General features: G+C 37.4%; 2 protein-coding genes and 1 pseudogene across 3 annotated transcripts in view; 2 read left to right on the forward strand and 1 right to left on the reverse strand.

The window, feature by feature from the left end:
• The window catches only part of LOC147564915 (MADS-box protein SVP-like), an 87,640-nt gene that overhangs the window by 54,778 nt on the left and 7,051 nt on the right, over positions 1-25,811 (forward strand). The gene's annotated exons all lie outside the window — the stretch shown is intronic.
• The window catches only part of EMB2745 (Tetratricopeptide repeat (TPR)-like superfamily protein), a 73,576-nt gene that overhangs the window by 31,496 nt on the left and 16,269 nt on the right, over positions 1-25,811 (reverse strand). The gene's annotated exons all lie outside the window — the stretch shown is intronic.
• Positions 5,620-9,808, forward strand: LOC147564917 (wall-associated receptor kinase 2 pseudogene; annotated as a pseudogene). Its single transcript, XR_015230111.1, has 3 exons — positions 5,620-6,537; positions 6,616-6,813; positions 8,574-9,808. The product of XR_015230111.1 is annotated as a wall-associated receptor kinase 2 pseudogene (transcript).

A 25,811-nucleotide genomic window follows, 5' to 3' on the forward strand; every position in this document is an offset into this window, starting at 1 on the left:
GTTTGAGATGAAAGACTTGGGTGCCTCAAGGAAGATATTGGGTATGGAGATACGGAGAGACAGATCTGCTGGGAAACTGTTCTTGTCTCAGAAAACGTACATCGAGAAGGTGTTGGAACGTTTTGGTATGACTGAGGCAAAACCTGTCAGTACTCCATTGACAGCACACTTCAAGCTTTCGGGGGAACTATCACCAACAACTGATGACGAGACGGAGTACATGTCTCGGGTGCCTTATGTAAATGCAGTAGGTAGCATTATGTATGCTATGGTGTGCACAAGGCCTGATATTTCACATGTTGTTAGTGTAGTAAGCAGATACATGGGCAGACCTGGGAAAGGTCATTGGCAAGTTATGAAATAGATACTGCGGTATCTGGGAGGAACTGCAGAGCTTGGTTTGGTTTACGACAGAAGGGCTGACACTTCTGGTTCGGTAGTTGGATTTGTAGATTCGGATTATTCGGGGGATCTTGATAGGAAGAGGTCGCTGCCGGGCTATAAGTTCACACTCTGCGGGAGTGGCATTAGCTGGAGAGCAGTGTTGCAGTCGGTGGTAGCGATGTCTACAACAGAAGCAGAGTACATGGCAACAACAGAGGCAGTGAAGGAGGCAATATGGCTGAGTGGTTTAGTTCGGGATTTGGGCCTGAAGTAGGAGGTCACAGAGGTCTACTGCGACAACCAGTGTGTTATTCATTTGACCAAAAATCAAATGTATCACGAGAGAACTAAACATATTGACGTCAGGTATCACTTTATCAAGGACGTGATTGAACAAGGGAAGATCACGATGAAGAAGGTTTCTACGGCAGAGAATCCAGCGGATATGCTGACCAAGGCAGTTACAACTTTCAAGTTTAAGCATTGCTTAGACTTGATTGGGATTTCCAGATGTTAGCCCCACCAGGGCTGGAGCGACGATGGCTCAGAGGCGTTGAGCTATGATGGTGGCAGATCTAAGTCAAGAGGAGCATATTCAAGTCAAGGTGGGGAATTGTTAGAAGTGACTCGAATATGGATCGGTATTGAACCCGGTTTACGACCCGCCAGTCTCGGCGCCGAATTTTGGACCCGTTAGCAGAGCTGATTACTGTCTACTGAGACAGAGCTGGTATGCGAAGCAGGGTTGTGAGGCAGAGCTGGACTCCGAGACAGAGCTGGAATGCGGAAGCTAGGCTTATGTCCGTGATTAGTGTTATCTGTGTATAATGTCGGTTGTAGAGAGAGTCGGTGAGGCAGTGGGATTAGGGTTTAGTGGCTATATAAACTAAACCCTAAGGAGATATCAGTAAGACACAATCTCACGAATCTCTTGTGTAAACTTGTTTGCTTATCATAGTGAAAATCATCGCGCCGTTGTCGCCGTGGAGTAGGTCTCACCAACCGAACCACGTAAATCTCTGTGTTTTGTTCTTGATTGTTCTTTACTATTCCTATTGCTTGTCGTGGATTACTCGTATTGTTCACATTAACCTCGATTGGGCATAACATCTAATTTGACCCCTCATCAAATTAGAAATCACCTAATAGTCTCTACGCATTTACTCCATGACACTTTGATACCTTTGGTCAATAGTTAATTGTCTTAGGTCACCATTTGACTTGACCATGCCTTTAGATAGCCATACACACACTTTACATATTTTGGAGTTTTCCAACATAGTAAAGAATAGGAAGCAAGATTCAATTGAAGAATCATTTTAGAGAGAGAAAGATATTTCTAGATAATTTCAGATTTTCTCTCGTCTCTCTACTGTTTAAATTTCAGAGACCCGGTCATTATAGTACAAAGAGAGAGTTTCATTAACTATTTTGATCATCTTCTCTTTGGGGGAACTCAACTGGGATTGATTTTCCTGGTTCTTCTTCTTCTCTGGGCATTAAGGATAAATTTTACAGAGAGAAGAAGATTGAAACAAAACATATAGAAGATACAATTCTTAGAGGGAAAGGGAGTTGCTACCATTATCTTCTTCTTCTTTACTGCCAATATAATTTCAAAGTACAAAGAGAGAGAGAATTGTAAGAAAGGTGTTGTGTTCATCAGGAAGGAATCATACTCATATTTCTCTATTTTCTTTACAGTTACAAATAATTTACTTGGGAGATTATTGTTTTTAGAGAAAGAAATAGAGAACCAAGGGCTACTGTTTTCTTCTTCTTTATCTTATATAAAACCAGATATTGTAGAGAAAAACTGGGAGAGAAATAAAGTTGAAAAAAAGTTCAGCATCAAACAGATTCCAAACTTGGTGATCTCTTGCTTACCTTCTTTTTTATCATAATTCATTTATGAAACTCTTCAAGATTTGTTTAACGATCATGTGTACGTAGCTAACCTTCTCTAATCTTGGATTTTGATGAAATTATGATTTTGCATTAACATAACTTATTATTTCAATAGTTTGATAAGCAACTCATATGCATTGATTCTCGATAAATATTCGTAATTTCTTCATCGATTATAATTTCGAGTTGATTCGTCATATTTAGAGTAGCATCTTTAATGAGCAATACTTCTTAGTCAATAGTCGAATGATGAAATTTGTCTAATGTTTCATTGCTTATGCTTCATTAATCTTGATTCATCATGTTTAGGTTAAATTCTTTAATGATGGATACTTGATAGTTGATAGGTAATAGTTAGAGTGGTTAAGATGATCAATGAGTAATAAAAGATATGACATTTAGGTCGATGTTTATGTATGTTGTTTTATATAATATTGTTAGTTTATTTTGTCATCACAAAACCAATTTCGAAGAAAAGCCATGCTAGTTATAAGGTTTTAGAATAAGTTTGACTAAGTCTTTGTGGATTGACCTCGGTCTTACCGAGATACTACTTGACACCGTATACTTGTGTGTGAAAACCTTTTAGAGTAACCTTTTGGGGACCGTCAGCAAGAGCAGGAGCTAAAGAAGCAGTATCATGCATTCAGACGGAATATCAACTATTCAGATGCGATTCATCATCAAGTCTCTATTTCCTGACTGTTAATCGGGACTGACATTTTTTGACATCAACAGAGAGAGAGAGAGAGTTAGAGGTAGCTGAGATTGAAGGTTTTAGTAAGTTACACAGTAATTTTTTTCTTCATTTATAGGGAAAATCACCGCATCAGTGTTCTTCGTAAAGAAGATCTCCTCAAGAAACTACGCACATCTTGTATTATATTTATTTATTTACTTCAATAATTACTTTTCTTACTTATTTGTTCTTCATCGATGACAAAAAAGTTGGGACATTTAAGAGCTTATATATGGTGGCTGACTTGAACATCACACTGTCTTGACTCCACTAAACGTCAAGCAAGTCAAGCAGAAAAGAATAGTCAAGCTAAAAAAAAACAAGCATAGCGAAAGGACATGATATGTAAGAAGAAATTTCTATTTTAACCCTCGAATGTTACTGAATCAGCTATGATTATGGGTCGATATCTAATTCAATTTGCAATCTGAAAGATAGTTTTCAGGAAAAAAATATATAGATTTGAAGTTTACGAAAAAAGAATTACTTACACAAAATGACAAAAGGGTTCCTTTTTTATGAAATACTTTGTGTTCTTTTTCTACCTATTTTCAATATTATTTTGAACTATTTAGTTAAATCTCTTACACGTACATACATAAATACATACAAGCAAGCATGCATATATACAATCTACATAACTATTATCATATAACATTATTAAGCGGGTTATGTCGGGTAAATGTTAATAGGTCAGGCTTGGGCGGGGTGTCGAGTATCACTTCAAAACCCGAGCCCGACCCGTTTATTTCATCGGGTCGGTCGGGTTGAATCGCCCTTCGGATTTCGGATACCCGTAGGCTCTAACGGACTCAAGTACCCTTGACGGATTTCGGATTCTCGAATTTTTTTCCCAGCCCTAGTAATCTTGTTTTTCATTTATAGTGAAAATTATTGCATCATTGTTCTTCATAAAGAAGGTCTCATCAACCAAACTACGTAAATCTCTTTTATTATATTATTAATTTACTTCCGTTATTACATTTTTCAAATTATTTGTCTTCGTCTAATGTATGACAAAAAAATTTGGGATATTTAAGAGTTTATATATAGTGTCTGATTTGAATTTCACACTGTCTTGACTCCATTAAACACGTCAAGCAAAAAAAAACAAACCAAGCAAAAAAAACAATAAACGAAAGGACAAGATATGTGAGAGGAAATTGTATCTAACTCAATTTGCAATCCGAAAGATAATTCTTGAAATTTTGGCTCGCAACGTTAATTAATGTTTGTCTTAGTCTTATAAAGAATTGTTATCAATGTAACTGGATATCTAGTTTTTCATTTTAGAGAGAGAATTTGTAATAGTCACACGGACCAAGGAGTCTGACATGTGTGCGAGTCCACGGGCAATGAAACCCGTAAGGCGCAAGGAAGCTGACTGGTTGGATCCCCTCCGAGGGTTGCACGGCCGACCGACCTAGATCTTCTGAGAAGGGTTCGAGTGAGAGCATACCTGTCGGGACCCGAAAGATGGTGAACTATGCCTGAGCGGGGCGAAGCCAGAGGAAACTCTGGTGGAGGCCCGCAGCGATACTGACGTGCAAATCGTTCGTCTGACTTGTTGGGTATGGGGGCGTCATAAGTGGTATCAGAGCCGAGGACGGCTCTTCGCTGAGGGTGGGGGATTGTGATAGTCCCACATCGCTCACGAAAGTGTCCGGAGCCTGGGCTATAGGTGTAGCTCAAGCTTGGTAAGTACCGAGGCCTTTTGGGTAGGCTTGTGGTGCCTTCGCCAAGGACAAAACCTCCTACAATCCATGCGAAGGTGGTGGTGTAAAGCGGGGACAATATCGGCAACTGCTAAGGCTTGGGGCGTTACAAAGTGGTATCAGAGCCGAGGACGGCTCTTCGCTGAGGGTGGGGGATTGTAATAGTCCCACATTGCTCACAAGAGTGTCTAGAGACTGGGCTATATGTGTAAGCTCAAGCTTAGTAAGTACCGAGGCCTTTTGGGTAGGCTTGTGGTGCCTTCGCCAAGAACAAAACCCAGTACCTATGTGAGGTGGTCAAAGCGGGGACAATATCGGCAACTGCTAAGGCTTGGGGCGTTACAGAATTAGAGGTGACTGAGTGCGAAGATTTTAGTAATTTTACAGAATAATTTTGTTTATTCCTTTGTAATGAAGATCATAGCATCATTGTCCCTCGAAGGTCCCATCAACTAAACTACGTAAATCTGTTGTATTATAGTTATCTATTTATTTAATTTTATTATTACTTTTCTTAATTTATTTGTTCTTGGTCGTAACATGGCCACAAAATTAGGATATTTAAGAGCTTATACAATCAGAAATTTGAAAAGACTCCATGACCCCATCTAAACGTTTAGTAAGTCAAGTAAAAAAAACAAGTCAATTAGAAAAAAGTCAAGCGAAAGGACAAGAAATATCGAAAAGAAATTTCTGCTAATCAATACCTTTCGTATAGTTGTGGACGTGAATATCTTAAGAGGGTCAAGCCGAGAAAAACGAATTTTGAAAATTAACAAAAACAAAATCTGAAAAGAATCTCAAGAAGAATTGTCTTCTTACGAGGATCCTCTCTGTATAAATATATAGGTTAAGGATTCTGATAATAGGACTATAGGAGCATAAACAAAATTGGCCCCCTAAGTATGGTTACAGCAAAGTACTCATCAATGTTGCTTCTACCCATCTTAATATTACTACTAGTAGTACCAATGATACTGGCGACAACAATGATCAACGCCACAAAGCCTGGGTGCAAAGAAAAATGCGGCGGTATTAGCGTTCCCTACCCATTTGGCATGGGAGAAGGTTGTTACCATTATGAACCTCAGTTCCAGTACCAACCGTTTAACTTAAGTTGCAGTTACTCTTCCATTCCCCCAAGGCTGTTTTATGGTAACATAGACGTCACAAACGTATCAATGGACGGGGAATTAAGAGTAAAATTATCCATGGGCACCGATTGTAACCATGATGATGGAGAGACCTGGGCCAGACTTGTCAAATTCACATTCTCGGATACTAAAAACGAGTTTTATGGTATCGGTTGCGACAACATTGTCGTATTTACATGTGAGGGAAGTTTAGGAGGTAATAGTGTCTCAGTATGTCTGCCTACTTGTAAGAATATAGATGATATAGTAGATGGAACTTGCTCTGGCATAGGTTGTTGCCAGGTCCCCATTCCGAAAGGCATCCAGAGATATAATGTCACCATTAGGCAAGTTGATGAAATCAAGTCTAAGAATTCGGGTACATGTAATACGGCATTTATAGTTGAAAAAGATTGGTTCTATTTTACAAAATCATATCTGAAGGGATTTAATAATGACGCTTATTCGTATGCACCAGCAATAATGGATTGGACTATTGGGAACGAAACATGCAATCAAGCTAAAAAAAACACTCGCTATGCCTGTGGGCCGAATACCCAATGCTACGAGCCAGGAGGTGCCCCTGGTTATCGTTGCCAGTGCAAGGTTGGATATAAAGGTAATCCATACCTGACGAGTACTTCAGGTAGTTGTCAAGGTAATCGTCGTATTCATATCCGATATCAACTTAAATTTGAGGATAATTTCGATCATAATTATTGGATTTTTTCTTCAGATATTAATGAATGCAACGATAATTGCAAAGGAGAATCAAACAACTGTACAAATACAGACGGTAGCTATACATGTTCTTGCCCAGATGATTATCGTCGTGTAAACGTGTCAAACTCTGACACATTTAATTGCTACCGCCCGAGTCCCCAGAGTTCCCCGAGTCACCGGAGGAAGTTTGGACTTATTCAAATAATTATAGGCAAGTGATTTTTTAATATTGAAGAGATAGTTGTATTAGGATTTGATAAGTAAATGATTAGAGATGAAAGGGGATATGTCGTTTTATGCACACAGCAGAAGAGATGCCCCTTTCTATAGGTTAATTCTGTTTTGAACCCCAATTTCTGATCAACTGGCCGTTTAGGTCCCTATAAGTGTCTGGTAGTTCAGTTTAGCTCATGAGGACCAATATTTTTTTTAACTTTTCACAGAAATTAATTGTGTGTTTGGATGACAGAATCATGAATCTACGGATTCATGAGTCCTTGGGATTCATGATTCTACGGATTCATGAATCCAAGTAATACTTCTTGGTTTATTTGGCAACTAATAAGAATCATGTCATTTATTATTATATAAGTATTTTTAAACGCTTATTTAGAAGAAAAAAATACTGAATAAACCTTGTTCTCTAAATTCGTTTTTCAAATATTGCTACATTTTAGAACTTTCGTTTTCTTCGTAATTTTTTTTCGAGAACCTTTTTTAAAATTTTTTTCGTAAACAAATTTTTTTTTTTAATAGTTTTATCGAAAGTCGTTTTTTTCTCAAAAAATAAATTTCCCTATTGTTTTTTTCAAAAACCATTTTTTTCGGTAACCAAAATTTCATGAACTATTTTGTTCACGAAAAACATTTTTTCGAGCACCGTTTTTTCTTGAAAAAAATGATTTTTCGGGAAAAAACGGGTTTGGAGGAAAAACAGTATTCCGTGAAAAAAATTATTTTGGAAGAATCGGTTTTCGGGAAAAATTGGATTTTGGAGGAAAAATTGATTTTGGTGAAAAAAAAACTGATTTTTGAAAAAAAATTATTTTTAAAATAATATTTTGTAGAATGAAATATTTTATTTTTTTTGATTTTACGTTTGAAATTTAGGTTTATTAATCTAAAATCTTAAGGAGTAGGGTGGGATCTTGGTCCACTACAAATTTTGGAATTAGGGATCCTTAGGATTTAAGAGTCTTAAGATTCTTGGTAGCCAAATAGACTAAGGATTCATGATTCCTACCAAATCTCACTTTTGATAGGAATCATACTTAGGAATCCTGCAACCAAACACACTATAAACGTAGTGTTAAATTAATTCCACACCATCTCCCTTTTTCTCTTCCTCCCTCCACCTCACCCTTCTTCTCCAAAAGAAAGTTACTGACAAAGACTGACAACCTCTGGTCGACGACTTTATCCAAAGACCAAGGGTGAGGCGAAGAGAGGGAAAGATGAAGTTGAGGAGTGATGAGATGAAGTGGAAAATACAAGGGGGAGATAATGTGGTATTAATGTTTTAATACTTGGTTGGGATTAATTATATTTTAGTCTCTAAGAGTATGTGTGGAAAAGGTGAATTCTGCTGGCCTTTGACGGCCAAATCGAACTCCCAGAGGATTATAGGGGTCAAAATGATCTATTAGGGCCAAGACGGAATTAACCCAAGATTCATTACACATAAAATTTAACTTATAAAGAGAACTAAAATTTGTGACATTAGAATTTAAGCGATAGAGAACCGAGAGGAGAAGAAGAAAGTGTTTTGCGCCCTTTTGAGATCGGTAAACTATAGATCCGTCCAAATCCACCAATAGATCCGTCCAAATCCACCGATTTCAAGTCAAACACAAAAGTGGCGGTGGTTATTTTGAGAGGAGGTGCTTTTAACTGTTAGTCCAAAACGTTGTGGTTTGGTTGCTAAATGCAAATGCTGATTGATAAATTAATATGAATTACTGTTCTACGCAGCTAGTTTTGTAGGCTTGATAGTCTTACTTGTGAGCTGCTTTTGGTCATATTTGTGGTATATGAAGATAAAATTCCTCAAGGTTAGAGAGAAATTTTTTATGCAAAATGGAGGTTTGATGTTGCAACAGCTCCTTCATGAACAAGAAGAAGCATTCAAAGATAATAGGAGTGGCTCAAATGGTAGAAGTAGTAAGTCAATTGCGAAAATATTTACAACTAAAGAACTAAAGCAAGCCACAAACAATTACGACCAGACTCAAATTCTTGGTCAAGGAGGATATGGTACCGTTTATAAAGTAGTCTTGTCTAACAAAAAAGTTGTTGCTATTAAGAAATCAAAAGTGATTGACAGGACTCAAATTGACCAATTTATAAACGAAGTGGTTGTTTTATCACAAATCAACCATAGAAATGTGGTTCGTCTTTTGGGTTGTTGTCTAGAATCCGAAGTTCCCTTACTGGTTTATGAGTTTATCACGAATGGAACTCTTTTTGAACATTTACACAACAATACTGAGAGAGAAGTACCAAATCTTTTATGGAATGACCGCTTAAGAATAGCGGCAGAGGTGGCCGGATCACTTGCATACTTACATTCGGATGCTTCTATAACTATAATTCATAGGGACATTAAGTCAAGTAACATACTCTTAGACGATGATTATAAAGCTAAAGTATCAGATTTCGGAGCATCAAGATTAGTCCCTTTCGATCAAACACTATTAAATACGGCAGTTCAAGGAACTTTTGGGTACATAGACCCAGAATACTTTCTTACAGGACGACTAACAGAGAAAAGTGATGTTTATAGTTTCGGAGTTCTACTTGCGGAACTACTCACGGGGGAAAGGGCAGTTTCTCTTGCTAGACACCAAGATCACCATAACTTAGCTACTTATTTCCTATCTTCAATGAGAGAAAATCGGTTGTTTCATATTCGCGACCATAAGTTAGCGAGTAATGAAAACGATGAGCAACGATATCAAATGGAACAAGTTGCAGAACTAACAAAGAGATGCTTAAGAATAAAAGGAGAAAGTAGACCTAAAATGAAAGAAGCATTTATGGTGTTGGACGGACTGATGAAAAATTCTTTCAATCATAAGTGGGTTTTCAATGAGTCTCTAGAAAATGGTGATGAAGAAGGAAGATCCGAATTATCTTGCATTGGTAGTACTAGTAATACAATTGGTGACACTAAAGCAATGGTTTCTTTAGAATTTGAGGGTCGTTAGTATTTCGTTGTAATGTATAACTAGCGTGTCATTCTCACGTAATGTTTCGTTATAGTAATGGTGAAGAACAAGGTGTTTTTTTTTTATTTAGTGTAATTATTTTAATCTTTAGATTATTTTTTTTACTATAAAAAGGGGGGGGCAAATTTGAATTTGTGAAAATAGGGGGTCAAGAAGGAAGTTGATCACAAAATAGGGGGCCAAAAGGGAAATAACTCTTTTTCTTTTCATGTGTTAAGATTGTGAGATATGTTTGTTTTAAAGTAGCTAGTAATGTTTGTTTGGTTGAATGGATATGATTTTTGTTGTTTTTTGCTTGAAGGAATTATATTAAGGGTTAGGCATTCTTGCCAGTAAAAAACAGGAGTTGTATAAGATAAAATTTAAATATTAGCGACGGTAGAAACCGTTAGTAATATTGTTAGTTATGGTAAGCGAACCACCGACAACAAGTATTACCTACTGTTCTATCGTTGCCGAACTTTTAAATATCATAAAGACTTTGAAACTGTTCGAAATTTAAAGACGTACGTCAGTAAGCCGTTACAAATGTTCAAAACAGTTGCGACGGCTATCAAACCGTCGCCATACCTGTCGGTAAAAGTTTGCTGACGCCATTTGTACCGACGGTTTTCCTTACGTCGCTAATACTTTTAACGATGGCTTTGTTTCTAGTGACGGTTTAAAACCGTCGCTAATACTTTAGTTTTTTTTTTTTAGTGAGCGACCGTTTTGGTCACTTTGGGCCTGGGCTGCCACTGGCCCTGACTGATGCTTCTTGCTCATTGGCCGATCAGAATGATGATCAGCAAATAGAGATTCACGAGATTCTCTAGATCGTTTTATTTCCAAGCATCAATCTCCACGCGAGACACATCATGACTCACACCTTTTCGCCACGACCATTGTTTTCCAAGTTGGGATTCTCCGGTCATACATCATCGAGATAGTCCTCCTCGCTCACTAAAACAACCGATTCCCGTGACTGCAAATGTTGTCGTTCAAAGGCTTTCTAAAAATATTGATCTTGATTATCACTTCATTCGTGAGAAAAGTGTGCTCAGCTCCATGAATATTGAGTTTGTACCATCTCATGATCAACTTGAGAATATCTTGACAAAGAGTCTATCCATTATCAGTTTTTGGAGTTATGACGTCCCAAATTGAATCTTGGGTGTGCACCGACACTCAATTTGCAGGATGATAATAGCGGGGAATTTCATCACGGACTGAACCAAGCGATCTGCGGTTGAATATATGTAATCTTGATATCTTTATAGATATCTTATATTTCCTTGATTGTAAATGAGACAAATACTACAGAGGTCTACCCTTTCCTCACCCAAAAACCTAATTATCAATCTTTCTTACTTGGACACTAGGTATTAGTGTCTAGTGGAGCCCAAATTCAGCAAATACGCACCCTTAGGCTCATAATCCTTCTTTTAAGAACAAAATAGTATAGGCCAGAGAGTGAGGGTACAAAATAATAAGCCCAGATTCATGTATGTAAGACATGATCAAAGTAATTCAAGGTGGGGTATTCATGATCCCAAGGGCTTGAGTAGAAAAAACCCAAGATATCAAACTAGACTGATTTGATTTTAATTTTTTACAATTTTTTGATACTGAACCTCTAAATTAAGCGGCTGCCTAGGTACCCAAATAGAGTATCATTACTACTCATATAAGGGATCAAGCATCACGTAGTATTGATTACATTAATCATCTTTTACATCACCAAATACATAAGACTTGTCATAACTCAACACTTAATCTTCGTTTTCCGTCTATCTGATTTCCTTCCCTTCGAATTGAACTTGTTTGATGGCTAGCTACTACCAACTACGCTCGAAACAATAATAGTAATATCGGCAACCTTTCCTTCACGATGATGCTTTCCGAACTTTTCAAATTCAATCTGGAAGGGAGTTTGAGCATAAGTGTCGAACGAATTATATAATCCAAGCTCAGCTATAATCTCAGCTAACTCTCTTGGCTCTTTTCCCGATTCCTTTGTTATCTTCACCGCTTCTTCAGTCGTGCTTTCAAACATGTTGTCAAATAGTGTTATGCCAATCGGGGTTTAATGTGATCAAAACGAGTAATCAAGCAGAAGCAATAGGAATAGCAAAGAACAATCAAGAACAGAACACAGAGATTTACGTGGTTCGGTTGGTGAGACCTACTCCACGGGGACAACGGTGCAATGATTTCCACTATGATAAGCAAACAAGTTACACAAGATATTTCGTGAGATTGTGCTACTGATATCTCCTTAGGGTTTAGTTTATATAGCCACTAAACCCTAATTCCACCGCCTCACCGACTCTCTCTCTCTACAACCGACATTACACTGATACACTAACACTAATAACCGACATAAGCCTAGCTTCGTATTCCAGCTCTGTCTCGGAGTCCAGCTCTGCCTCGGAGTCCTACTTCACATACCAGCTCTGTCTCACTAATCAGCTCTGCTAACGGGTCCAAAATCCGGCCTTGTAAGCGGGTTGGCGGATCGTAAACCGGGTTCGATACCAATCCATATTTGAGTCAATTCTAACAGATTTGAAGGTTCCTCTCCCAGTCCAACCATCTAACTAGTAGCTTAAGTGCGAGCCCCTATTAATCTTTAGTTTTATATGTTTAAGGATACTTGGAATCATAGAAGAGATGTATCTCCATGGACCCAAGAATTTAGATTCTTTTTTATCACTAGGGAACCAAAGGGAGGTTCCTCCTTTCTATTTTTCATCAACAATCTTTTTCCATAAGCTTTGAGGCTCTTGCCCATATCTCCAAACCCATTTACTAATTAGGGCGTGGTTAAACAATTCCAAAAATTTTATACCTAAGCCTACTGAATTTTTGTTGATATTTATTTTGGACCAAGCAACCCAATGATTCTTTCTCTTGTTTTCGATTGAACTCCACAAAAAGTTTTTGATAATTCGATCAATCTTCTTCCTGATAGATACATGCATTAGAAAAAGGGAGAGAAAGTAAAGTGGGATGGTTGTGAGAGTGCTCTTAATTTCCTCCTTCAGACAGGAACCTACACTTCCATGAATCCAATCTCTTTTTGAAGTTTATAACAGGATCCCGGAAGGACTTGCATTTTGGCGATTTTCTTAGAGGCGTCTAACAAAATGAAGGTTTTATTGTTTACAATGAAGTGTGATTTTGATTTCCTCTAGGAAAACTTGCTCTGTATTCGCTCCAACAATATATTAGATTTATTTCTATTGACACGCAACCTGTAAGAGATTCGAATATTTGTTGAAGAACCATATAATGAGTTTTAACTTGTTCAGCCTTAGCTTCTAGAAATATCATTGTATCATCTGCGAATTGGAGATGAAAAATCTCCCTCCCCTGACCCTGAGCCCATATAATCTGTTAGATGTTATGGCTTCTTTCATTAGCTCATCAAAGACTTCACCTACTAGAATGAAGATAAAGGGGGATAGGGGATCGCCTTGTCGAATCCTTAAAAACTTTTGAAGAAACCACTCGATTCCCCATTGATCAAGATTAAAAAATGAGCTGAAATCATACCTTGTTTAACCCAGCTTCTCAATCCTCATTTGAAACCCATATTCTGCAATACTTTGTCTATACAATCCCAATGAACATTATCGAAGGCCTTCACTATGTCGATCTTGAATCTGTTTATTAGGAATAAAAGCACTTTGTGCATCTGATATGAGCTTGCAAAGAAAAGATTGGAGTCTATTAAAAAGTAACTTATTGAAGATCTTGTGGGTTGCATTTATGAGACTTATTGGCTTAGGTCTTTACGATGATTAGAGATCTCCTTTTTTTGGAATCGACGTGATGAAGGTGCAGTTATGTCTCCAAGAAGCTGACATTATTAAACCCTTCAATCATGTTTACGAAGACGTACTTAATGATTTCCCTTGTCTTCTTGAAGAATTCATATGTATAACCATCAGGCCCAGGTGCCTTACATGGCTATTTATTTTTTATCACGAACCAATTGTTTCAATTAGAATAGGAGGCACATCCAAGGTTTGAGCTTCTTCATCTGTTAGAGAATACAAAGGAGGCATATCTTGCTATTTAGGAGCAGTAGTCGGAACCGAGAAAAACTGTGAGTGGAATCGAACAAAAACTTGTTTCGGAAATGAGATGATAATACTTGTAACGCAATGGATTTGAAGTGATCTAATCGTGCATTTCTTCTTCTTATGATTGGAAATGAGATGATAATACTTGGCGTTCTTGTCTCGGTCGGCTACCCAAATTATTTTTGCCCTTTGGTGCCACTTAATTTCTAAGTCTTGGTTTGGGTGAAAAATTCATTTATATCTTTTATCTCATCCTCAAATAATCTTCTGGTTTTTTCTATGTTGGTAAAGAGAGCTATGGTTTCATTGAGAGATTTATATTTCTTCCATGTTGAACTTGTCTTTAGCCCACTTCTTGAGAATGGGTTTTAATTCTTATAATTTCTTTGCGAAAGTGTAACTCGGAGCCCTTGCAAAAGATAAATAAATAAAAAATTATAGAGAGTTTTGACCAAATTTTTCATTCACCTCATCCAATCTATTCACTCTAGTCACTTCCAATCTATTCACTCACTCCCTCTCAAACTGATTAAAAAAGAACTAGGATTACACCTACCAGTGGTTCTCTAACCCTAAAAGGACGACACTATCATATTCGTTGGTAGCGTTGTACAAGTAGGTTTCGGGGTTTTAGAGATACAATATTGAGCAAGAGAGACAGAGAAAGAGCAGATGATCCAGAATTTCTTCTTCTTGTTTACGAAGAGCACACATGTTTGAGAAGATGAAACCTCTTCTCCTAAGGACATCACAAGTAGGAAGAGCTTGGAGATACGAAGCACATAAAATGAAAGACGTCTTCGGAGGAATAATGTTATTCCAAATATTCTTATTTGAGAATTCGCACCGAAAATTAGCTTTGTTCTTTACAGAAAAGTAATGTAAATGATGGTGGTAGAAATAGGAGATCGGAAGCTCACTGTCATTGCTCAATTTCATGCTTTAGGAGAGAAATTGTAAAGAAATACTAGAGAGTTTCTGAATGGGCATTGCTCTCTCCACTGCTTCTGCTCTTATTATCTTATAGATACTAGCTTGTCATGCGAAAAATAGTTTGACACCTACTCTTTTGTTAGGAAATTGTAGCTAGAGATGAATTCTTAAGGCCCTTGTTGGCAATTTTCAAATTCAAAAGTGGCCAGTGATTTGTGGTGGTCAAACAGGGAGGATGAATGGGTGTCATGCCCATCTAATTAAATTGGATACATCCCATGAGAGTAGATATCTCCACATCCTTTCATTTATTATAAATAAAGTGACCATCAACCCTTCATTTTGATCCAAAGAAATTCTGTGTCATTCTCCTGCTCTCACATTCTACCATTTGCTATTAACAGAGTCATTGGGTTTTTATATTGTCAAGTTATTTGGAATTTTAGAGTCATTTTCTATTTGGCATTATCAGTTGATTAATTTCCAGAGTGTTCTTGATCTTGGTCAAAGCGTACATACTTTGAACCGAGATAGTTGTAATGACTTCATCGTATCTTGAAGGCAAAATTCCGTACCCGTTGTGCACTCGTGGTTTTACCAGAAGGAGGCGAATTTCTGTCTAAAAGAATCGATATAATCGAGCTTTGAAGTTTCGTGTACAACATCATTTTTTCTGTTTTCCATTTCAAATTACTAGCAACAATAATATATTCCAACAATATTTAGACAGAAAATTTTCTCGCTTAGTTTTGAAATGGAAGCATCAACAGCATTGACTCAATCTCTTCGCGTTATGAATGAAGACTACACACGTCTTGAAAGTTTTAATAGAGAAAACTTTACAAGGTGGCAAGAAAAATTGCGGTTCTTTCTGACTGCTATTAAATTATTCTATATAATAGAAGGGGTACTCGACAAAATTCCTGATGAGACTCCTGAAGACTCGACTGAATTAAGGGAAAAACGAAGGAAGCGAAAGGAAAACGATTTTCTTTGCTGTGGTCATATACTGAACGCTTTGTCTACTTCTATCTACAATGTTCATCGTTCAATTGATTCTGCCAAAGCATTATGGGAAGCACTGGACAGAAAATACCACATTGAAGAGGCAAGTAATCAAAAATTTCTAATTGGTAATTTGATGGATTTTAAGATGGTTAACAATAAGTCTGTTATGCTTCAAGTTAATGAATTTTTACTTATTGTTAGCAATCTTAAAAACGCTGGAATTTCTCTTATGAATACTTTTCTGGTGGGGGTTATCATTTCTAGACTACCCCCATCTTGGAGCGACTATAAGAAAAAACTCAAGCATGACGAAGAAAATTATTTGTTAGATTCTCTACAACGTCACCTTCGTATTGAAGAAGATTCTCGTGTTCGAGAATTAAAAGAGACTCAAACTGATTATCAACCTAAGGCTAATGTGGTTGAAGAAGGGAAATCTGAGAAAGATTCTCTAAAGCCTAGAAAAGATAAAAAGTTTAAGAAACAAACTCCAAAGGACAAGAAGAAGGTAATTTGTTACTATTGTAACAAATCCGGCCATTATGCTCGTGATTGTCGCTCAAGAAAGAAAAATCTTAAAGGGCAAGCAAACATGGTCGAAGAAAAATTTATAGCCACAGTTTCTGAAGCCAATACAGTAGATGCCGACAATGGTTGGTGGTACGACACAGGAGCTACTATCCATGTCAGCAATGACCGTAATCTTTTCAAGACTTACGAAGTTGGCAGTGACGGAAACGATATTAAAGGAGCCAATAATATTCGTTCTAAAGTCATGGGATTAGGAACTGTGGAACTCTTCTTTACATCTGGAAAGACTCTAACTCTTCAAAATGTTCATCATGTGCCCGATGTGACTAAGAATCTTGTATCGGAAGACCGTCTTAATAAGAAGGGGTTTAAGATGGTGTATGAGTCTGATAAATTTGTGTTGTCCAAAAGGGGCACGTTTATTGGTCAAGGGTACTCTTGTAACGGAATGATTAAGTTGAATCTAATAAATAATAATTCTTCTGTTTACATTGTTGATTCCGTTAATTTATGGCATGGTAGATTAGGTCATGTTAATTATGGTTCTCTTATAAATATGGAAAAATTAGGCTTGATTTCTAATTGTGATTTTAATTCTACTAGTAAATGTCATGTTTGTGTTCAAGCTAAAATATTTCGAAAATCCCATAAGTCTATTGTTCGAAATTCCAATTTGTTAGACATAATTCATAGTGATATAACTAGAGGTGGCAACAAATATTATGTAACTTTCATTGACGATTGTTCTAGATATACTTACGTATATCTAATGAAAAGTAAAGATGAGGTCTTTGAAAAATTCATAATATTTAAAGCGGAAGTTGAAAATCAACTTGGTCTTAAGATTAAAATTTTAAGATCTGACAGAGGTGGTGAATACAATCCAAATGAATTTATTAAATTCTGCCAAACACATGGAATTGTTCACCAAGTCACTACACCTTACACTCCTCAGCAAAATGGTATTGCAGAGAGGAAAAATAGGACTATAATTGAGATGATCAATGCAATGTTAATTAGTTCTGACTTACCATTATCTTTATGGGGTAAAGCATTATTATCAGCATGTTATATTTTGAATAGGATTCCCTTAAAGAATAAAAATGTGACTCCCTTTGAACTCTGATTTAAAAGAAAACCTAATTTTAGTAGATTAAAAGTTTGGGGCTGCCTTGCATATGTTAGGAAATCAGACCCTAAGAGACCAAAATTAGGTGTTAGAGCCTACAAGTGTGCTTTTATAAGTTTTTCGCATAATAGTGTGACATATCGATTCTTAAATCTAGACACTTTTGAAATTATAGAATCTGTAGACGTAGAATTTTTTGAGAACTTGACGAGATCTAGTGCTAATGGTCATAATTTAGTAGATCCCATAAATTTGTCTCATTCTGAATCTACCATTGTTGACACTAATATAAATGAACATCCAAAGTCTCGTGAACCTCCTCAATTAGAACCAAGGAGAGGTAAGAGGGCTAGAACTGAACGTTCATTTGGTCCTGACTTCATCACTTATCTCATAGAAGGTGATAGAAGTGAAGTAACAGACGTTACAAAGTTTGTTTTGAATATTGATAATGATCCGATTAGCTTTTTTGAAGATATGAATTCCAGAGATTCTAGTTTATGGAAAGAAGCTATAAATGATGAAATGAATTATATCTTATCAAACCAAACTTGGGTATTATCTGATTTACCTCCTGGGGCTAAACCTATAGGATGTAGATGGATATTTAAGAAGTTAAATCCTGATGGTTCCATAAAAAAGTTTAAAGCAATATTAGTTGCTAAAGGCTTTAAACAGAGGCATGGTATTGATTATTTTGATACTTATGCACCAGTGGCACGTATCTCCTCAATTTGTGTGTTAATTTCCCTTGCCTCAGTTCACCATTTAGTTATTCCTCAAATGGATGTGAAAACAGCATTTCTAAATGGTGACTTAGAGGAGGAATTTTATATGGAACAACCTGAAGGATTTATTTCTCCAGGCCAAGAAAAGAAAGTTTGCAAGTTGGTAAAATCTCTTTATGGTCTGAAGCAAGCGCCTAAACAGTGGCATGAAAAGTTTGATCATATTGCCCGATCAAATGGGTTTGTGGTTAATGATGCAGATAAATGTATTTACTGTAAAGTAAATAAGTCTAGTTGTGTACTTATCTGTTTGTATGTTGACGATATGCTCATTTTTAGATCTGATCTATCTTCTGTCAAAGAAACAAAGAAATTCTTATCATCAAAGTTTGATATGAAGGATCTTGGGGCGGCTGATGTTATCTTAGGAATTAAAATACTAAGAAAGGATAATGTATTGGTTTTAAGTCAAACACATTACATCGAGAAAATTCTGAAAAGGTATGATCACTTTGATCATAAACCAGCTTCAACTCCAATTGACCTCAGTATTAAATTACTGAAGAATACTGGTCGTGCTCAAGCTCAAGTTGAGTATGCTAGTGTTATAGGTAGTCTAATGTATGTGATGCACTGTACTAGACCTGACATAGCCTACGCTGTCAGCGTATTGTATCGATTTACTAGTAATCCAGGACCAGAGCATTGGAAAGCTATTTCTAGAGTGCTAAGTTACCTGAAGGGAACCATGGATTATGGTTTACATTTTAAAGGAGACCCCGCTATATTAGAAGGATATAGCGATGCTAGCTGGAATAGTATTGAGACAAAGTCAAAATCTACCACTGGATGGATTTTTACTTTAGGTGGTGCTGCTGTGTCTTGGGGATCCAAGAAGCAGACCATAATTTCTGATTCAACTATGTTGTCAGAATTAATTGCATTAGCAGATGCAAGTAAAGAAGCGGAATGGCTTAGAAACTTACTAGAAGAAATTCCCATATGGAAGAAGCCATCTCCGTCAGTCATGATAAATTGTGACAACCAGGCAACACTTTATAACGTTGCAAATAAGACCTACAATGGCAAGTCGAGACACGTGAGTCTCAGACATCAATTTGTGAGACAATTACTCAAGACAAGAGTAATTACAGTCGATTATGTAGAAACAAAGAAAAACTTAGCAGACCCACTGACTAAAGGACTTCCTAAAGTAACAGTCTCGGTTAAGAATAAAGAAATGGGACTCAGGTCTGTGAATGAAGGTTGATCGCCTTTAACGGAAACCCAACTTATGTCTTGAAATAGATAGGCAAAGTTCAACGGGTACCAACAAGTTAAAGCTTTCGCGATTATGGAATACCAGCAATTTATATTCTCCCATTTCTGAGCTAGTATTGGTTTTCTGCAAGACAAAGGATGGATGATAAATCCTTAATAAGTCCTAATCTTTAAGTGGTGCCCCGTGGAAACACCTCAAGTGTGAAGGAGTTGAAGGAGATGTCCTTCGACCAAGGTGACAATGCAAACAATTTGTCGGATAGGACAATTGATGTGGAAGATCATCGAGTCCGATTGATTTAGGGATCGTAGAGTTGTAGCTAGAGACCAACTACGATCGTCGAATTACGAAGTAATTCGCGGCTAACTTCGATCGGATCCTACAACGGGTTACACATAAGAGTGACAAATTGATCTAGGATATGACTAGTGGGAGTGAGATATAATCATGGAAGTGTCCCATAAACATATCTCATAGGCCTAAAAAGGAATTAGGCAAAGATAGTACAAAAAGGCCAAAAACAGGGTTTTTGGGCCTAGGCCGATTCGGGCACTTTTAGGGCTCGGATTGGGCTGATTTTTGGAGGGACGTTTCCTTATGTTATGAACATTAAATCTGCCAATTTTGGCTGGGTTTGAACGTCATCTCCTTAGGGAATTGAGAAAATACCAATAGTTGCTATTTTCGACTATTTCCCTAAATCTTATTCTAAAGGGTGTTTTAGGAAACCTAAAAGGAGGTGGATTCTTATTAGGGTTCTATATAAACACTCTTAGGGCAGAGAATAAGGTGTGGAATTTCTCTCTAAGCTTTCTTACTCTACCACATCAAGTAGAGAGGAGAAAGTGAGCTAATTCCCATTATCTATCTATCTAGTCAAAGAAGAAGGTGTTCTTCTATCCAACCACCATTGGTGTGCTAGCTATACAACAAGGTGGGAGATCAAATTGATTGCTCGTGTCCCAAGTAGAGGAGCTACACTTGAAGCTCTTGGTCTTCTTCAATCAATTCAACTAGTTCGAGGGAAAAGCGATTAAGGTAATCTACTATCTCCATTAGATTAATTACTAGTTTTGCATGTGATCCTGGGATACTAGTGTAGACATTAGATGTCTTATTTCCGCTATAAACACTAGTAGAAGGGTGTAAATCCCTACAGTGGTATCAGAGCCTCTTGCAATGAACTAATTTTTGCTAAGAATCGAACTAGTTCATATTAGATATGATTGATAGTTTGATAAATTGAGTTTGTAAAAGTATTTTAAAAGTGTTTTAAAATTATTTAAACTCACAATTTGATAATATTGAATGGGATTCAATGAATTTCAAATTGAGAATCAAATTGATGATTAAAAGTGTTTTAAAAACCTCAATTAGATTGAATTCGGACTAATCCATGCTTGGTTAAGTTGATAGTTATGTTTAAAAGAGTTTTAAACATAAGAATTTGATTGATTTTGAATGGGATTCAAGAATTTTTCAAATAGATTTCAAAATTGTTCTTTGAAAAATTTCAAAAACCTAGACTTTGATCCAAAATTGGTTTGATTAAGAGTTGTTTTTAAGTTTTGGAAACTTTTGAAAAACAAAAAATTTGGAATTTTAGAAGTGTTCTAAAAGAAGTGTTTTGAGTTTTAGGAAACTCTCAAAACAAAATTTGGAAATTTTAAAAGTTTCTACAAGTTTTGTAAAAATTTTAGAAGTGTTCTAAAAGATTTCAAAATTTAGAAAAGTTTTAAAATTGGAAGTTAGCAAATAAGATTTGCACAACAAAAAAAAAAAAAAAATTTTTGGAAACTAGGGTTTTGAAAAACCCTAGTGTCCGGCCAGGAAGCTTCCTGGCCGGACCAGAAGCTCCTGGATGCGTCCTCTGGACGCGTCCAGAGCAGCTGCTGAGACGCGTCTAGGACGCGACCAGCAGCTGCGACAGAAGCTTCTGGACGCGTCTTGAAGACGCGTCCAGAGCAGCTGTTGGGACGCGTCTTGGAGACGCGTCCAGAGCAGCTGTTGGGACGCGTCTTGGAGACGCGACCAGCAGCTGCGGAGGGAGCTTCTTGGACGCGTCTTGGAGACGCGTCTGGGAGGTTCTGGGTGTCTCGGACTAGTCCGAGACACCTAGTGCTGGTCCGGTCCAGCACCAGACACGTCTAGGACGCGTCCGGTGCATGGACTAGCGTCCTGGCTCCGGGCCAGGACGAGACCAGGCCTTGGTAGGCCTCGGCCAGGACATGCCGGCCCTATGGGCCGTGCTATGTCCGGACCTTGTCCGAGCCCTTTTTGGGCTTGGGCCGGGACTTGTCTAGGACTTATCCCGGGCTTTTCCGAGGCTTTTCGGACCACGAAAAGGGACCATCATTCGAGTGGGAGTTTTTGCCAAAATTTCTCCCGATTCCAACCAAATAATTCCAAAATCAATCCGGGCCATCCAAGGGCCCAAAACGGATTTCTCTTTAAATTGATTTATGAAATCATTAAGAATCGAACCAATATTTTTTCCGAAATTGACCCGGGCTTTCTCGAGCCCAAAACGGAGTTTTTCTTAAAGATGATTTTAGAAATCATAAAAGATAAAACCGGAACGCACCATTAGTTGAATTCTTCGAATTTAGACTTAAGGTCCGTAATGTGATATGTGATGTCAACAAAAGTATCTCCCAAGATAATCATGCATATATAATTCTTAGCCTTAATATATTATATGAATGCATGTGATGTGAATGCGGGAAACTAGTATGGCCATAGATTTATATCTTATTCTTGTTTTAAGCACGGATGGGTGCATGCTTTGTAATTAATTTTAATTTCAAGTTTATACGATCTGCGAATCGTTAGAGTCTTGTAATTAGAGTTTAGGGTCTATGAGTCCATTGAAGAAAACTCAAGGATGGAATCCAAAGGCGAGTGGGAGAAATCAATGGAGGTTCAAAGATGGCGATCTAAGACGAACCGAAAGGCGAAACAAGAAGAAAACCAAAGGAGATTAGATCTTCTAGGTTAGGGGCCATACTAGGATCCATGTCTGCTTGATTTACTTTCTCGCGCGCATTTACTTACTTATTTACGCTTTATGTCGTGGATGTTAGTTAGGCTAAATAGTTCACTATAACAAACGCCAGACTAGCGTAAAAGTCCCCAAAAGTAATCTTGAGTAATCGCCTATCCAGATTAAGACACTCGTTGCGCCCTTGTTCGAGGAAGGTGGGTCGGCCTTCGCAGAGTACCTCCTCTACCTTGGGACAATGCGGGTAGGTCTATAGAAGAGGCCTACACGTCTAAATGGTTCTACTCAACGAGATCAGCAAGAGAGTCTTGGATACTCGAGGCAAAAGGATAGATTAGTCATTCATTAATGAAATCTATCAACCAAGAGTCATAAGGTATGATCAGTGAAGTAGTTCACTCACCCGGAACGACGGAGTCAAAGGGTAGGGCCTTCGTCCGCTTTACTCCGAAGAACTGGGGTCTTGGAATCACTTATTCAATCGGGGACGATTTTTATTGAATAATGTGGGAAAACTAAGTTTTTCAAAAACGATAACGAGTTTTAAAACTTTGCCATTTCTTTATGTAGTTTTAAGATGACACAAACGATTTCAACATTGAATCACACCTAAGGGAGGTGCTGATCCACTTCCTAGAATGGAAGAATGAATCCGAGAATAGTTCTCAGATTCAAAAGGAAGGTCACTAGAATACCCAATCCCAATGTTGACTCATACAAGAGAAGGTCAAAAGCCATTTGCAAGCAATCGTATAACATTCTCTTTGGAAGAGTAATGAATGCTAGCATAACCATTAAGACAAACTAAGGAAGAAATTCCTACAGAAGTCATAAATGGAGAGGTACGAGACCTCCAAGGCAATCTGAAAGACATCCTAAGGGAAGACAACAGAATACATCTATCACCCAATTCAATATCGATTGAACAAAGATTGATAAAGACCTTAGATGAGTCACTCAGGTTGTTACAAACAAACTGGGCAGAACATACGGGAATATCCAGTCTAAGAAAGGTTCTTGAGATTTGGTACAAAGAATCTAAGAAAGAGATCTTGAGATTCAAAAGGGCAAAAGGATCAGTCAAGTGAGACAAACATTTGATCAAAGAAAAGCAGTTGCCGAGTACATGATCAAGAGTATTCCTCATTACTGTGAATTTTTCTAAAACAATGGCTAGACCATTTAAAAGGAAACTACCTTTAGCACCTGGAGGACAAAAGGAATGGAATTGTGAATTCCGGTTCCGTATCCTTGCTAACAAAGTTAAAAACAAGTATCGTAAAATTCCTTCATCAGGTATTTAAGACCAGATGAGCGGCTCAGTGGGAGCTTAAGGGAATTACATACTTGACTAAAAGAAGTAAAGATCCAAGAGGGAGCAGAAGCAGTAATGCTAGGGATGCTGAAAGGGATCAAAGTCTTCTTTTAGACACTGATCTAGCTTAGAACTTAATAGTAATTATTTTGTTCTTCTAGAAACATATGATGTTTTAAACCAGTGGTAAAATTAACTGAAGGTTAACATTGATAATGGCTAAAATCAAGAGATTCAAACTCATTAAACTTCAGCATTGTCAATTAGGTCTTAAGGACTGAATTGACAAAGTCACCCTTTTCAAAAGGCATAGAGACTAGTAATCTATTAGGACTCATACGGTGTTATGCAGACCTATAAGTTTACTTGCAGAAGCTAACGAGAGAAACTTCAAATACGTACTCTGACAACTTCATGAAGTATGGAAACGTACAAATCATAAAGTATAAGTCGGAATGTTTGAAAGGTTTAAACAAAGTACAAACCGAAGTAAAAGAATCATTTTGACCAGAGAGTTTAAGTCATCCGATTAGATTGGAGTGGTAAAAACTTGAGTCAAATACTTGATAACCATCAAAGGAGTTGAGAAACCGTTTCCCAACTCGCTCCATGGAACACATCTGAGGGATGGTGGATTCAGTGGGAGTAATCGAACATTGTTATGCATAATTCGATCAAAGATGGGTTTAAGCCAGTCTTCCGAATAATTTTGGACATATTCTAGAAACGATCGTTTTCATACTTACCAAAGTCCGTTTAAAGGCTAAAACTTGTAACAGCGTTACAAAAACTAGCTAATATCTGACGCAATTTCTTTGGAAGAAATTAGGGCTTCTTCCACAACCAATCAAGAGAACAAAGTGTTTGTTGCTCATGATAGTATTCTTCTAGTAATTAGCACACCTAGTAGTCTGGGAGATAAGCACTAATTATTACAAGAATAAGTGGGAGAAAAGTACAAGTCGATTTAATTCGATCATGAGAAAAATCATGAAGAGTCATGAAGAACAATCATGAAACTTGTACAAGACGATTAAATTCGACCAAGAGCAACAAACTGCGGCTCCTCGGAAAAGGAAAGGTTAAAGATATGATCTTATAAACCCACCGCACAAAAGCGAATGTCATTCACCGGAGAACTCTCAAAACAAATGAAAGTGTCTCTAAAGGAATATCTCAAAGTAGTTGAGAAAATTCCAAATTGTTGTTCAAAAGCCCTAAAAGGTCAAATCTCAAAGACTCAGAAAATAAAGGTTATTTCTGAAGAGATAAAAGACCTGCGCAGAAACGGAAACTGACTCTAGATTTTGGCTAGAAGCCAAAATCATCGTGGAATCCATATCTCGTCAAGACATGAAGCTTGATAATTTAAGTCAACAGAAGACCTAAATTGGTTTTCCAAAATAGAAAACTGAGAAGGATGGAAACATTCATGTTTCCCGAAACTAGACAAGAAGAATAAGATTCTTCCAATCAAGTTATGTCCATAAGCATGCTTCAGAAATCTATCGACGGATTAAAAGCACGCAAGAAAATCTTGAATCACGAGTTTCAAGAAGGTAAGTGGGAGAAACAAACCTTCCGGGTCCGTATGCTGAGTACATACAAAAGATTGAGTACGACATAAGGTGTTGTATAACAGTAACGAACTGACTCAATAAAGGACCACACACAAAAGGATAAAATGCCATTTTGGGCATCTGAAGATCTATAGGCATAGATCAAAAGGATGATAGGATTAGAGAGACTCAGTACGCTGAGATGTTTGAGATCCGAAACAGAAAATCTAAGACTCAGAAAGTCTAAAAGAATTTCGACCCAAAAACTCATGACAGAGGGCGTTGCAAAAATCGGAGTCTGAAAAGACACCGATGAGCTAGCACGCATGAGAGAGACATTTATGTTCGAAAACATAAAGTCAATCATGTTGGACATGATTAGCATTTAAACATCCGAATTCGGATTGGAAAACCGAAACACTACTT

Source organism: Eschscholzia californica, unplaced genomic scaffold (genome assembly GCF_041429995.1).
Source record: "Eschscholzia californica isolate CP2 unplaced genomic scaffold, dmEscCali1.0.p SCAF_1, whole genome shotgun sequence".
Lineage (NCBI taxonomy): Eukaryota > Viridiplantae > Streptophyta > Magnoliopsida > Ranunculales > Papaveraceae > Eschscholzia > Eschscholzia californica.